Raw genomic sequence first — 14,555 nt, 5'->3', positions numbered from 1 at the left:
TGGGATTGGCCCCACGTCGGGAGACGGGGGATGTCCCTGCTCAGCGGGGAGTCTGCTTCTCCCTGTCCCTCTGCCTCCTCTCCATTGCTCATGCTCTGTCTCTGTCTCTCTGTTTCTCTCAAATAAATAAAATCTTAAAAAAACATTTTTTTTGTCATGGAGAAACCATCACAGTTATATACTTTCCTGCAAAGCAGCAAATAACCATGTGCTTTCTCGAACCCAAGAAATGAAGACACTCCCAAGTAGAGGAAGGGGTGTTGTATTTTGTTGCATTTTGTTACTGAGAAAAGTGTGGAAAGATTGCCTATCACAGGCCAAGTAAAGCAACTGAAGACAATTAATTTGCTTCTGTTCCTGTTAACCAGGGACAGGGGAGGCTGGGGCAGAGCTAGGGAGTAGAGTCCAGCCCCGGCTCTGGGTAGTGCGGCTGCCATGGCTGCCCTGTCGACCTCTGATCCAGTCCCGCTGAGATCCAGGCAGCTAAAGTAAAAGGCAGGGAGAGACTGAGAAGGCTCCACATGGTGCCTGGGCCTCCCTAGTATCCCTCTCCAGGGCCAAAGGAGCTATGTGAGGGACAGGAGAAGGAATGGTTGTAGTTAAAAGGTAAAAATAGACAGGTAAGGTGCCCCCATTGGATTAGCCTTTCATCTGGTCACCCAGGAGACTCAGGCAGAGGGGAATCCTTGGGTCGCAGGCCAGTGTCCAGATTTACCCACTAGGCTGGCTCCAAACCTCAGACCCAAGGGTCCTTCTTCCTTAGCAAAGTGAGGAAGGTGATTTGCAGCAACTGGAGTCTAGGGTCCCAGCTGCAGAGAAGGCAGGAGCCATTAAGGAATGGACCTGTCATCTCCCATGATGATAAAGCATTCCATGCCTCCCTCCCACAAAAGCCAACTGAGTGTCTCTCCTCTTAGGTCTTCTTCTGTAATACCTGCTTAATAACAGTAATAATATTTATCAGTTGCTTACTACATGCCAGCTCCTGTACTAAGTATTTTGTGTACATCAACTCATTTAATCCTCACCACGGCCTGGGAAGGTAGGTAGATTAGGAAATTTAGGCTCCAGTTCACTCAGCCAAAAAGGGCAGAAACAGGATTCAAACTTGTGATTCTCTGGCTGCAAATCCCCTGCTCTGAAACAGTACTTGTACTGCACTTCTCAGAACAAAGATCCCTGACCCACTACCTGTCGATCCTTTCCAATTCCACTGCTTCCATCTCACTCCTGCTTCTTGGGCCGGCCTCCTCTCTCCCCTTCCTGCCTACATGCAAAGCAGATCAGGAAAGAACTGCCTGACATTCATTCATTCCTGTGACCCTGTGCCTACAGCAGATGCTCAGCCCCGTGCAACTCCCACCATGCCCTGCCTCCCACAATCCCCTGCGCTCCCCGTCAGGATCTCAGCGCTGTGTCACCCACAATCCCTTGTACCTCCCATCATCCTCTGTGCCCACCATTAGCAGATAATGTCTCCTAAGTACTACATTGGGTCCAGCAGGTCGCCATGGCTGGCTGGATGAAGCCCTTCTCCTCAGCCTGACCTCTGATCGTTGCTTGGACCTGTGCTTATGGATCACAGGGCCTGGCCTAAGCCCAGAACCAGGCTTTACGAGTGCCCTCCCCCGATGGCGGGCTGGCTGCATCTCGGTCCAAGACCACCACTCTGACCCCTGCGTCCCCGCTCTACCATTCACTGACGGGTTTGTGTGCATGTTACCCCCAACGCAGAGTTATTTAGCAGTTCTAAAACCCGGTCTCTTCAATTCACTTGTGGGCTCCTTGAGGCCCGGCCCCCGTTCTGACCTGAGCAGTCAGTGGCGGTCTATCTACTTGGCTCGAGAGTCCACTCCAGGCCCGGGATGGGCGCTCTGCATAAACACTCCTGGAACTGACCTTGTGTTGTAACCATCAGAGTCCCCTGGCCTGACATTTACACCTTAGGAAGTGACAGGGGAAAGCAGAAGAGGAATGAAGGGAACAGAATGACATCCTCTCGGGAGTCCAGCTGTGACACTGAGACCATTGCTCAGAGAACTAGTGTGGCACCTGCTCCGAATTCTGGCATCTCTTGCTCTGTGGTTCAAACTACGCACCGATTCTCTGCTCGACTCTGCAATGAAGGTGCCACAGAAAACAGCTGCAGCCAGGATAGAAGGCAAATAAATCAGCTTAATTTTTCCAAAAGAAATTGTTAGTTTTTTAAATCTATTTTCATTCAGAGTAATTCTTGGATTGATTCTATCAAAATCTAAGTGTGTGCTGGTGCGGGGGGCGGCGGGGATGTGCTAAAGAGGAAACAAGGAGAGTAGAGAAGCTTTTGTTGGGGGCTGCTGGCGGGCAGACCTCAGGGGAGGCCCAGCCCCCAGGGTTGGAGGCCAAAGCTCAAAGCTCACAAAGGCTGCCCTGTGCAAGCAAAAGGGGGAAGGCCCTGGGGCTGAGGAGCAAGGAGAGAAGAGGGAGAAAGTCACCTGCACAAAAATTGTATGTATGTGTGTGTGTGCGTGGAGGGGGGTGGTCTTCAGAGAACTCCCCATCAAAGTGGGGTCTAGACAAACTCAGGGATGAGCTCAAAGACCCCAATGCATAACGTGAATACGTACTCAGGATTTTCACCCAAACTTCTCAGCTTCAATCAGCTGAACATCAGACTCTTGATTTCGGCTCAGGTCACAATCTCAGGGTCGTGAGATCCTACCCCAAGTCGGGCTCCACACTGGGCATGGAGCCTGCTTAAGATTCTCTCTCTCCCTCTCCAACTGCCCCCTCGCCCCCCAAACAAACAAACAAACAAACACACAAAACCTTCTCAGTCTGACCCTGGACCTAGAGGGAGACAGAGGGAATGTATTAGAGTAACCAAATGGCTCAGAATCTCCTGCCAAGTTTCAATTTCAAGGAAACCGTGCACATATATATATATATACATATGTATATATATTTGCTTTGTGGACTGGCCTTGATCTTCCAGAAAATTATAGCAGACACTCAGAACCTGGGGTGCATTTGAGATTGTCCAAAGTATGTGGTTAAGATCCTGGCCGTATATTTGCAATGCATGTGAGTGTGTGCTGCGGGGCTGGGGAGTTCCTCACCACCAAGCAATCCTCAGACACCAGGCAGATACCCTACAGGTCAGTCCCAACAGTCTCTAGCCAGAGACAGAGGGATGTGGGACTCTCCCCTCGCCCTACCGCACTGACCGGACAGGACTTCTTCCCGTTTGCGACACACCCAAGCATGCAGCCCCTCTTCCTGGAAATGCTCTTCTCCCAGGGAACCCTCAAGAGTCACCTTTTAACCTCCAGCTCTCTGCGGAAACCCCACCTCAGATATCACACTATTTTAACCTGAGCCCTTCCCCCAAACTCGCTACACCTTACTCTGCCTTTCTTTAATTATCCTGTTTATTGCTTGCTTCCTGGATGTAAACTCCAAAAGGGAAAGCAGTGCAGGATAGGTTGATGGGTGGATGGTTGATTGGTTGTTTTTTGCTGCTGCCTACCCAGTATCTAGAATAGTGCTGGAAACACTGTGGCCTTCAACAAATATTTCATCCATGAATGAATGAGATCTCATTGGAGATTCTGGTTTGATGTTTAAGGAAGATTTACTTAGGAAAGTGTTGCTCATTTTCAGGAGGGGGAGGGAAAAGCCAAGTGTTTGGTTTTTTTTTTAAGACTTTATTTATTTATTTGACGGACAGAGATCACAAGTAAGCAGAGAGCCAGGTAGAGAGAGAAAAAGGGAAGCAGGCTCCCTGCTGAGCAGAGAGCCCAAGGTGGGGCTAGATCCCAGGACCCTGGGATCATGACCTGGGCCGAAGGCAGAGGCTTAACCCAGTGAGCCACCCAGGTGCCCTGGGAAAAGCCAAGTTTAAAGATATAAAGTTTTAAAGGGCCTGCGTCTGGGCCTTTCTCATTAGAAGTCCCAGAGGAGTGGCCAATCTCTGGAAAACCTGTGATGGAAACATAACATTTTGACAGTGGCTAGAGAGCACCAGATTACTTTTGTCATTTAAACAGTGAGGGCGGGACCCCCGGGGGTGGGGGGGGGCTCTGTTGAAAGCACATGGGACTCTTGGTCTGGGGTTGTCAGCTCGAGCCTCATATTGGGTGTACAGATTACTTAAAAATAAAGAATCTTCTAAAAAAATTTTTAAGAAAACCAATGAGGAAAGAAAAGCCAAATGCGAGGCATGGATCTTGACTGTAATATAGTTGATTTTTTTTTTTTTAAAGAAAGAAGAAAAGTGCTAAAAAAGATTTCAGAGGTAATTGGGAAATTTGAAAATGAGATGCTATTAGGGGATTACTGTTCATTTAGCATCCCCCCCACCCCCGCCCCACGGCAGGCAGGCTCCTCCCCTCATGTCTACTGGTGTTCTGAGCCTGTAACCACCACGAGGGCGGGACCTTTAGTGGGACTACCATGATGAAACCAGTACGGCGTGCCAGCCTTCTGCATTTTCCCTGAGGCCCTGGATTGTGACACTGGTTTGAAGGTGACTTTGATCCTCTTGGGAGCAAATCTGAGGCTGTGACAGTTCGGAGTCCTTCCAGTCCCTCTGTGCTTGGCCCTCTCCCACACGTGCTAAGTCTGACTCCTTCCACCTTTTCCTGTCCTCGTCCAGTAGACCACCGCTACCGGTACCACCACCGGTAGTCCATACCGCTCCTGCCCCTTGTCATCGCTCTCTGTCCATCCTGGTTTTTCTCTACGCATTAATAAAAACTCAGTCATCTCCTGTTTCAACTAATGTTTCAGAGCAAATGGCAAGCAAGTATTCTCAGCTTTGCTACCCAGAGAGGAAACTGAAGTCTCGGTATAGTGTCTTGTCCAAAGGCAAAAATCCAAACGGCAAAGAATTTCAAAGGAGACCCAGGAGTCCCAGTACCCAAACTTCCGCCTCCCTCCTGGCAAAATTCGACATTCTTCACTGAAACAGAAGGCTTTTTTTTCCATTTCAAAGAGGCTGAGGCTCTGGGCAGAAAGAGGAGAAAACAGAGTCACCCATCAGGCCTGTGTGGCTTCCAGCTGTCTCCAGTGACTTACCTGATTTTGATCTTCCCTGTTCCCGAAGCCCAGTTTTGTAGCCTGAGTCTGAGTACAAACACTAAAGATGCAGGCATTCCAAGCTGAACTGCAGCCTGGCAGGATTCAAATCTATCTTATCTTAAAAGAATGCATCCCCTTTTATTTAAAAATAAAATAAAATAAAATTCAATTTTAAAGGCAGCTGAAGTAGGGGTTGTGGGATTTGCTGGAAGAAGTTTGGGAACTATTACAAGTAGGCCACGATTTATCCTTTCTTTGCAATCCAGAATCCTTGCGAATCCCATGTCTGGGGATTTAAAGGAAATCATCTAAAAGCTGAACATTTGTCTTCATCATGGTTTTCCAAACAAAGGGAAAACTCTCAGCAAAAATGCAGCACTCATAGCCCAGGGAAGCTGGTGAAAATGACCCGGATGTTTACACCCTGAAGCTGGGCAGTAAGGGATTTGCCCTGCCCTTTGAAAGAATGTCTACATGAGAGGCTCTGGGGAATCCATTTCGCTTCAACAGAGAGAAATCAACAGTGATTCTGAAAAGAACTGAGGTGGTTGTAACCAGGAGAACAATCTGGAAAACTACAAAGCAAGTGACCTACAGGCAGTGCCAGTAACACAAACTTAAAAAAATCCTGCCGCCACCACATCCGTGGAACAAAGCTGGAGCGCATGGAGCCCTGGTGACTTCCACAGGGCTCTGGAATGTTCCCCTGTCAGGTTGAATATTTGGGCTTTTACCACAGGAATGTGTGTGTGGGCTTTTGGAAGGTCACAGCCAATCCCTCAGGCCTCTTGGGTTAAGACTCTGGTCTTTTCTAGGGGTGAGTTTACAGGGGGACCCCAGGTGGTCTGAGGCAACCCAGGAAGGGGGCTCCCTACAGGCACTGAGGGAGAAGTAGCAGGGTCAAATAGCGAGCAACACTTTGGGCTCATTTCTTTTTCTCCTAAAGATTTTATTACTTATTTGTCAGAGAGAAGGAGAGAGCACAAGCAGGGGGAGCAGCAGGCAGCGGGAGAGAGAGAAGCAGACTCCCCACTAAGCAGGGAGCACCATGTGGGGCTCGATCCCAGGACCGTGGGATCATGACCCCAGCTGAAAGCAGATGCTTAACCCACTGAGCCACCCAGGTGCTCCTGGGCTCATTTCTTGAGATTAGTTCTTGGGGCCTGGGGTTAGGAGGGGCAGAAAAAAACACCGCATACTTTGCTTTCCACTTGCACCTGAAAAGAAACAGAATCACTACAAGTAAGGGTAGGGCAAAATGACAGCACCTGGTAGGTAAGGCCGCCCAGTGCCTCCCATCACCACGCACTGAGGCCAGGATAACCAGACCTCATTTCACATCGCATTTATCACTGGGGAGGGGGTCAAGTAGCTTCCTTTCTAAGAAAGCAAAGTGACAGAGCAGCCTGAGGGGGAAAAGAAATGATCAGAGACATTAAAAATAGCAGTTATGTAAAGAACTGTTGAAATCTCTAGATCGTACACCTGAAACTAATACAACACTGTATGTTAATTCTACTGGAATTTTTTTAAAAACCCAAATTTTAAAAATAAAAAATAAAAAAATAGCAGCTCACAGACCCCATTTAGGAGCGCCGGCAGCCCCCTTCCTACAGAAGCCTCCCTGCTTCTGTACGAATCTGTCTTCCTACCAGTCTTGTAAACTCCGTCAGTCTTGCTCACCTTTGCATTAGGAGAGCTCAGCAGATAAGGAGGAGCTTAATAAATAATTATTGGTGTGAACAAATAGATGGTAACTACGTCAGAAACGATCAGCTCAAGAGAAGAATGAGACCAGCTTCCAAATATTCTTCAAGCTCCATGTGGGATGAGTCAAGGATATATTTAATATATTTAATAGCCTCCTATGGCCCAGTGACTTCTCCGGGTCTTGAAATCGGAGGAGGTGACGGTGTCACAAACTGCAGTCTTTCTGAAACCACGCAGGTTTCCAAGGAGGGGTGGTGGGGGAAGGGCCGGCCGGCAGGTGCAGCGGCCTGCCTTCCCCGCCGCCCCCCTCCTGCCTGCAGGTCGCCACCCGGCCGAGGGGGGGCGCTGGGCTTCCCCGCCCGGCTTAGTGCGCTTGACCAAAGGTGACGATGGCTTAGTGGGGCTAAGGTCATGCCCTCCCAGCCTCCGAATCGATCATTTAATGTGACTTATCAGAGACAGAAAGAACTGTTTACTTTAAATCCCTGGATCCCATAAAGGGAGAGGGGAAGGGCCTACACCCCACAGCCGCTCAGGGCTCGCGGCCGCCCCGTGCAGCCCGCACAGACCCGCAGCCCGGCGGGGCCCGAGGAGGCCCCAGACCCGGCGGGGCCCAGCGCGGACCGGAAGGTAAGCTCCCCGCGCCCCGCGCCCCGCGCCCCCTCCGGCTCCCCGGGCTGAAACAGGCCGTGCTTGAGGGGTGGCCGCCGACTCGGAGGAGCAGGGGCGCCCCCCGCGCAGGTGTTTCCAGAAAGCCCGCCCGGCGCCTGCACGACGGGGAGTGTTCGCCACAGCCTGTGTGAACTTGCCTGCTGCGATGACTTTCTTCAGGGAGCCCGAGGAACCCGGGGACCTCCGTGGAGGTTCCTCTCAGCCCAGAGGAGGAGAGGAACCAGGGAGGACTGGAGGGCCCAGAGACGCCCCGACTTTTACCGGTGCCCTCGGAGTGCCCCGGAGCCACTTCCTGTCCAGGCATGGTCTGACTTAACAGTAACACCGAGGCCTTCAGACAAGATCCCATGAGCAGGATATTTGGAATTAGGGGCCTCGTGTGGCCAGGAATCCCTGGCCTTACCCATGCGTTGGGGCAAGCACCCCGCAGGGCTCCCTGTGTCCCCCTCTGATGCTTCTGAAAAGCCAGCCCCGGGGTTGTTCCTCTGGAGCCTTGTTGCCTTCGCAGCCCTGCAGTCAGACACCTGCGCGGGAATAAAACTGGTTCCCAGGACTCCCCAAGCCTCAGCGACTCTGTGAGAAGGGTCTGTTGAGACCCCAAGCTGCCTGAGAGTTTTCCCCATCTGCCCCCACCCCTGGTTGGTGATAACGTGGCTAGTTAACTGCAGGCCTAAGGAGCTTTCCATGTTTCCCCTTGTAGATGGATTTCAATGGAAAAAAGAAATGTGCCTTTGCTCCCTGTTGACAAGAACATTCTATTTTAAAATTTCCATGTACTTTCAAAATGACAAGACTCGGGCATATGATACTGACTTCCTTTGCCTTCATCTAGACGGTAACAGTTTAAAAGAGTCAAATTGATGCCTCTAACACATCCGTTTGAAATGACAGTAAATGTGGATTTGGAATTAAGAAAAGCATTTCCATTTATCTTTTGCTTTTTAAGAAAAATTTTTTATGCTAATAGGTTAGATTTGCAGAAAGGTGACACTTTACAGACCGTGGAAGCACTCGGTCCTCAGGGCTGGCCCTAGAACATTCTCAGCCCCTGGAAAACAAAATCTGAAAGCATAGACAAGCTGCTCATGCCTAGATCTGACAAGAGAAAGAATAGGGAGTCTTGTGATATTCCTTGTACTTTGCAATCTACAACACCTTGCAAGGAGCTGTGAAGCACACACAATACTTACAGGCTGAAGAATTTGCTAGAAGGTTAGGCCTGCAAAGGCTTCCTCCTTCACGAACTCTCCCTCCCCACTTAGGGAAAGAAACCCATGTCATTAAAAAAAGGGAGCAAACCCAGGCTAGCCTGTTCTTCATACCCACAGACTCAGTGGGAAAACAGCATTCAGAATGGACCACGGCAACTGGAAATGTCTAGAGATTCATTCGAGGCTGAGGGAAGGGAGATGGGGACACTCGACAGAAATTGAGTTTTGATAGCTAGACATTTAGAAATGCATAGCGGGTGACTTCTTTTAGGAAGTAAGACAGAAGTTCCTTGTCTTTTCTAAGCCGTGGGAAATGGACCTGGCCTCTGCTCCATTACCCTGAATAACACCCGACACATCTTTGCCTGATGCATTACTTTTCTCACAGGAAGTAACAGGTATAATAAATCCCCAACCAGCTTATAAACATTCTGTTCTTTGTTAATGGGTACTATTTAAGTGCACTTGTTAAATTGGAAAATACTAGAACAAAATGTTTCTTAAAGCTGCAGAATGAGAAATGACTATGAAATTAAAAAAAAAAAAAATATATATATATATATATATATATATATATATAATCTCCAAGGAGATCCTGGCATTAACCACTTCTATTTTTTTTTAATTAGTGGCGTATTATCGGTTGGTATTTGAAGAAACCAAAAACGTTCTACTTGCTCCTATAAACTGCTTTGCCAATAGACAGTTTACCCACTCCTACAGAAACAAACAAGCAATGAGAAACGAGGGCCGATATAACCACGTTTAAAAAATTGTGGTTTTTAGGCTAGGCTCTCAATCAGTATGTTTATTGACAGATGCAATAAGACCATAAAATTGTTGTTCTGCATAATAAGGTATCTCACTAATAATTTGCTAGGAAATTAGCCTGAGGCTCCTCTCTCTGCACAGCCCTCACTTTGCAAGCAGTGTAAGCTCTAACCTCTGAATTTCAGAAGAGCATTTTGCAGGAAGGAATTTTTATTACGGGATCCACCAAAGAAAGAAAGAAAGAAACTATTTTTAAAAATTGTTTAAATTCTAATTATTTTTCTCATTACAAAAGTACTACATTAATTGCAGACATTAATAAATGCAGAGAAACAAAAGGAGGAAAAAACCAAACTATAATTCCACCACTCAAAGATAACGAGGTTACCATTTAATGTTTTCACCCCGGGCGTATTCGCTTTGTCACAGAAAAGAGCTCATGCTGGGTATACTGTTCTGTAAATGACTTCATTCAGTCACATACCTTGAATCTCTTTCCAAGTCACCTCAAATGACTAGGTTATATTATAAATATATTACCCTTTTCCTATCATATGGGTGGTTTGCAATGTTTGCTATTATGAACAGGGGCTCCATGGACAACCTTACAGGTAAATCTGCATGCAGATTGGTAGAAAAGAAAATCTTTTCTAATATTCAAGGGCTTTTCGCTTGCGATAAAGTTCTTGGACCAAAGAAATAGAGGTTTTAATAAATAGAAACAGGAGTTTTGTCAGCCTTATCTGAAACACCTTAACTTTCTCTTCTCTTCTTCCCTCTTCTCTCTTTCTTCCCTTTCCTGTCTTTGGCAGATCGTTAAGACACCTCCTGCGTGCAGAGCCCACCGGGAGAAGCGCAGGTGTCCTCAGGCCCTGCTCTAACGTCCTGAGAGGTGGAATGGGCCCAAGCTCTTGCCCGATGGACGGCTCTCCAAGCATGTCCTCGCAGGACCCTTCTAACCAGTGAATTGTTCTCCACCCAGTGATTCTTCCCGACTGAGGCCAAGAGATTTCTGGATCTTCTTGTCATGGGTCAGCAACATCCCATGAGTGACCGCGAAGTGGGGGTTTCTAAGTCCCTCAGGCAAAGACAAAGCAGATGAGCCTAGCTCTGGGGGGAAGCACAAGAGTGTGTCCACCATGGCTGTGCCCGGATGCTGAGGGCTGGCCAGACTGGGGCCAGCTGGAATTCTAGAATTTGTACTTGGTGTGAGTCATACCAAAACTGCCCAGGTGAAGAGCTTCCTCTGAAGACAGCTGGTCTACCCATGGGCCAAGTGGCCCGTTCCTGTTGCCTTGCAAATGACCACAGCCTGTCAGGGCAAGTGAGGGTCGCAGACTGGAACCAAAGGAAGTCAGGCGCCTCATAGGAGGATAAGCAAATCAACCCAGTCAAGAAGGTAAGGGGGAAAAGAGGCAGGGTTCACCATGCCATCCCATGGAGACTGAGAGTTTTGTGATGTGCTAAGAGCTGCACATTCTAGGTCCAAGAGGGTGACTTCATGGTCTGCATGTGAATAAGAAGCTATTTTTACTGAAAAATGCAGAAGGGTGCATATTCAGCTGGTAAGAATGAGTCAGTTCTATGACCAAAGCAAGGTTCTGGTCAAAGGTTAATAACTCTGTTATCCTGGGAAAAGACCAACTGGCCCCCAGCCTTTGCCTTTTCTAGCGTTTGGGGGAAAGTCAAGGATTAGGTAAGATGATTTATTTCCTCCCATTCTCCATGGTGGACAGGAGTCCGTGTATCAGTTAGAAACCATTCTTAACAGGAAATCCAGGAAAACCGAAGGGAGTTACTCATAGGAGTCTCCCTTTTACTAGAAATTGAGTATTGTAAACAAAAAACCGAACCGTTCCCCCCTCTCTCTCTTTCCCTCTTTTCTTTATGTCCTTTCATCTGCACCCCTCTACATTGGTGGAAAATGACCAAGGCGGGTAAGAGTTAAAATCTGAGCACCATCGGATACTTTGGTATACGGTAGATATTGCTGAGAGTAAATTACAGCACATCAAAATGCTATCCCCATGCAACATCATTTTAATTTTCTTGGACTGCAGAATTTACCATATTTACCGACAATGGCTTGAGATAGATGGGAAGGTCAGAGCTGAGGAGGAACCCATGGATCTGGTGATATTACTACAGTTTATAATGCAGCTTTTCATGGAGTCTTTGTTCCCGAAAATCAATTCCCTTTAGGGATTCCTTCTCACTTAAGGCTCTTAGATAATTGATGCAAACAGATTTTCCATCCATTTCCATAGGAAGCTTCCTTCCTATCAGTGGGAGGCCTTCTGTGGGGTGGTAACAGCGGACACAAGGCAATGGGTCGCTTTGTTAGCTCAACTGTTCCAGACACAGAAGCCTGACCTTTTTCTCTCTTTCTGTTGCTCAAGATGCTCCCCCCCCCACTCGTGATCCCTCTTTTCTCTGCTCAGGTCACTATGTGGAGCTGGCAAGGTTCCCTGATGGTGACCAGTGGCCATGGCGGAGTGTGGAGGTGAAGTTACAGATTTTCCTTAGCAGAGCTGTGGAGTGTGACAATGGTGTTTGTGTCCAAACTATCAAACGCCATTATCACACTAAATAGCTACTGTTAGGCAATCCTTCCGCTCAATAAATGCCTTGGCATCTGTGTGGTTTGGGCAAGAAGGTTCCTCTTCCAGCAGAGCTCCCAGTCCTGTGTGATTACTGGGTAAATGCAGGCCCACTGGTGCTCACAACCAGCCTGTTGTCCGAACTTGGCCTCTCACATGCTGTTGTTCAATACTTTAGCTGGTGATGAACTTTCTTGTTTTCCCGAGTCAATAAAAAATATGGTCGTGTCTCCCGGAGCGCCCGGCACAGTTGTTCAACCCAGGCTTGTTGAGTTGAAATGAGTAGTTAGGCAAGATCTGGAAAACAAAAAGTGGGTTGAGTCTAAGTTGTACAAAGCAGAGGCTTATAGGAACAGAATTAAGTAAGATGTGTGGGTGGGTCCTCACTTCCCATTGTAGGAAAACAACCTTCTAGTAAACCTACACATGGCTTAACCGACCTTTCAGAAAGTCTTGAACATATTTGGTTTCTACTGATGTTAACTGGTTATGAGGCTGATTTCTGAATTTGTGTAGTAAGTCCTTTTCCTTCTAGTTCAATGAACTATCATCGGGAAATGTTATACAAACTATGTGTGAGTTGCCATAGCAAATCTGAACATTTTAAACCCAAGCAGTTTCCAGGACAATTGGACCAGCCAGGTGTTCTCGTTCGAAATACATTTTTTCCTCTGAGAGGTGTTTAAAATAACGAGTAGGTTCTGTTTGTGCTGGGCTGAAGCGTCTTTTCCGTGATTGGCTACGTGAACTGGGATCTGTTTGATCAAACTGAAGGGTTTGAAGCAACCATCAGAAATAAGTTCATTCAAGCATTCAGCCATTCATTTACCAAACAAATCTATATGGAGAGGCTGTCAAGTGTTGGGCTCAGCCGTAGGCACCGGAGAAGCTTTTAAATTTAATGCGTCTGACGTCACTTCTGGTAAAGGGCATTCCCGGGCTCACGTGCTGTCTGGGACCATTCTGATTGCTCCAGTTATATTTACTAGGAAGCTCAAGGAGCAGACCTTCGCAAAGTAACTCTAAGTCCCTGGCTGAAAAGCACCCTGTGAGGGCAGTGCCCCTATCTATGATGCACTGTAAAGTCTCCAAGGTCCCGAGAAGCTTCTGTCCGAAGAGGAGCTCCAGCCCTGCCCGCTCTGCGTCTCCCTCCATCTCCCACTTCTTCCCTCCTGGCATTGTTCACTGTCAAGAGGAGAACCAGCTTCCCGCCCCCAAAATAATTAACCCACTAACGTCCTTCTGTGGTTTTCTGGAGAGAGAGCGCCAACTGAAGGAGCAGTGACAGAGGGCTCCGTGTAAAGCAGATGACCCCCATGCGTGCTATTGCGTCCGACCCATGCAACACAGGGCAAAGATGACCGGTTTGGGGGTCCTTCCACGGATGGCAAAGGGAGACTGGGTATGGTCCTGGGGTTGTCTAGAAATGCAAGCACAGCTCACCGCGGTCCCCTAAAGCTGAAGGTCTGTCCTTTGCCTGTGACCTTATTTGGCCTGGTTATTCCTCAGAACCTCCTACTTCACAGCTGTGGCTAGGGGCAAGTTGGTCCCCTGTCTCCTTTGCCAAGGGACTCTGAGGGAGGGCCTCTTTCCTTCCTTATGACGAGCTTTCCTGTGAGTGCCCATAATGCTGAGAAAGTCAAACAGCGAAACACCGTTGCCATGAAGTAGAAGGGAAGGGACCTCTCAGCGGTCGTGTTGGGGTTAGGACGGGGATGGCCAGACTGTCTGCAGTGACCCAGCCCCGGCGGTGGCACTCATGGACCCAGAGCCTCAGGCTGCAAACTGTTCCCAGGCTCAGGGACAATCCCAGGATGGCCTCAGGCATTCCTCTTCCTCATTCCCACTTGCCCCGAGATTTAGTTCAGACAGAATCAGACAGGAAGCCACAGGAAGCTTTGCTTCCATCTCTCCTGCTGCCCCAGGCATGATTCCTGCCCACGTTCTCTAATAAAGCCTTCCTGGGAAGCCCTGCAGACTCCGAATACAGGTTATAGGATGGATAGGTCCACTTGGAAGTGCAGTCAAGGTCACACTCAAGGGGCACCTGGGTGGCTCAGTGGGTTAAAGCCTCTGCCTTCGGCTCAGGTCATGATCTCAGGGTCCTGGGATCAAGCCCCACATTGGGCTCTCTGCTCGGAGGCAAGCCTGCTTCCTCCTCTCTCCCTCTCTGCCTGCCTCTTTGCCTGCTTGTAATCTCTGTCTGTCAAATAAATAAATAAAATCTTTAAAAAAAGAAATCACACTCGAGCTGGGAGGCAGCAGAGCACCCAGGCGGCCGCCTTGAGAGGTTTTCCTCTCCAGGACACAGGCCTTACGCCGCTTCGTGAGCCGAGACTGCGAGGCCCTCAGCGTCCTTTCGTCTCAGTACAATGTGTACCTCGAATGTGACAGCTGCCACTTAGGGCCTGTCCAGTGTCCCAGCCATCCCCAGAGGAGGTTTTGTGACATAGCATAGCAGCTGACCAGAGGCAGATGGCTCTCCACACGTTTTCTCCTGAACTCTTCTTAAATCTGTATTTTCCACTGG

General features: G+C 48.4%; 1 long non-coding RNA gene across 1 annotated transcript; it reads left to right on the top strand.

Moving 5' to 3' along the window:
* The first annotated feature begins 7,259 nt into the window (after positions 1-7,259).
* LOC309848205 lies at positions 7,260-14,229 on the top strand. The gene is made up of 3 exons (XR_014302896.1): positions 7,260-7,401; positions 10,238-10,824; positions 11,867-14,229. It is a non-coding gene; the product is annotated as an uncharacterized lncRNA (long non-coding RNA).
* Positions 14,230-14,555: the final 326 nt, after the last annotated feature.

The sequence above is a fragment of the Mustela nivalis genome (genome assembly GCF_964662115.1).
Source record: "Mustela nivalis genome assembly, chromosome: 14".
Lineage (NCBI taxonomy): Eukaryota > Metazoa > Chordata > Mammalia > Carnivora > Mustelidae > Mustela > Mustela nivalis.
Note: the sequence above shows the minus strand (reverse complement) of the source record. Positions and strands in the feature narration are given on the sequence as shown.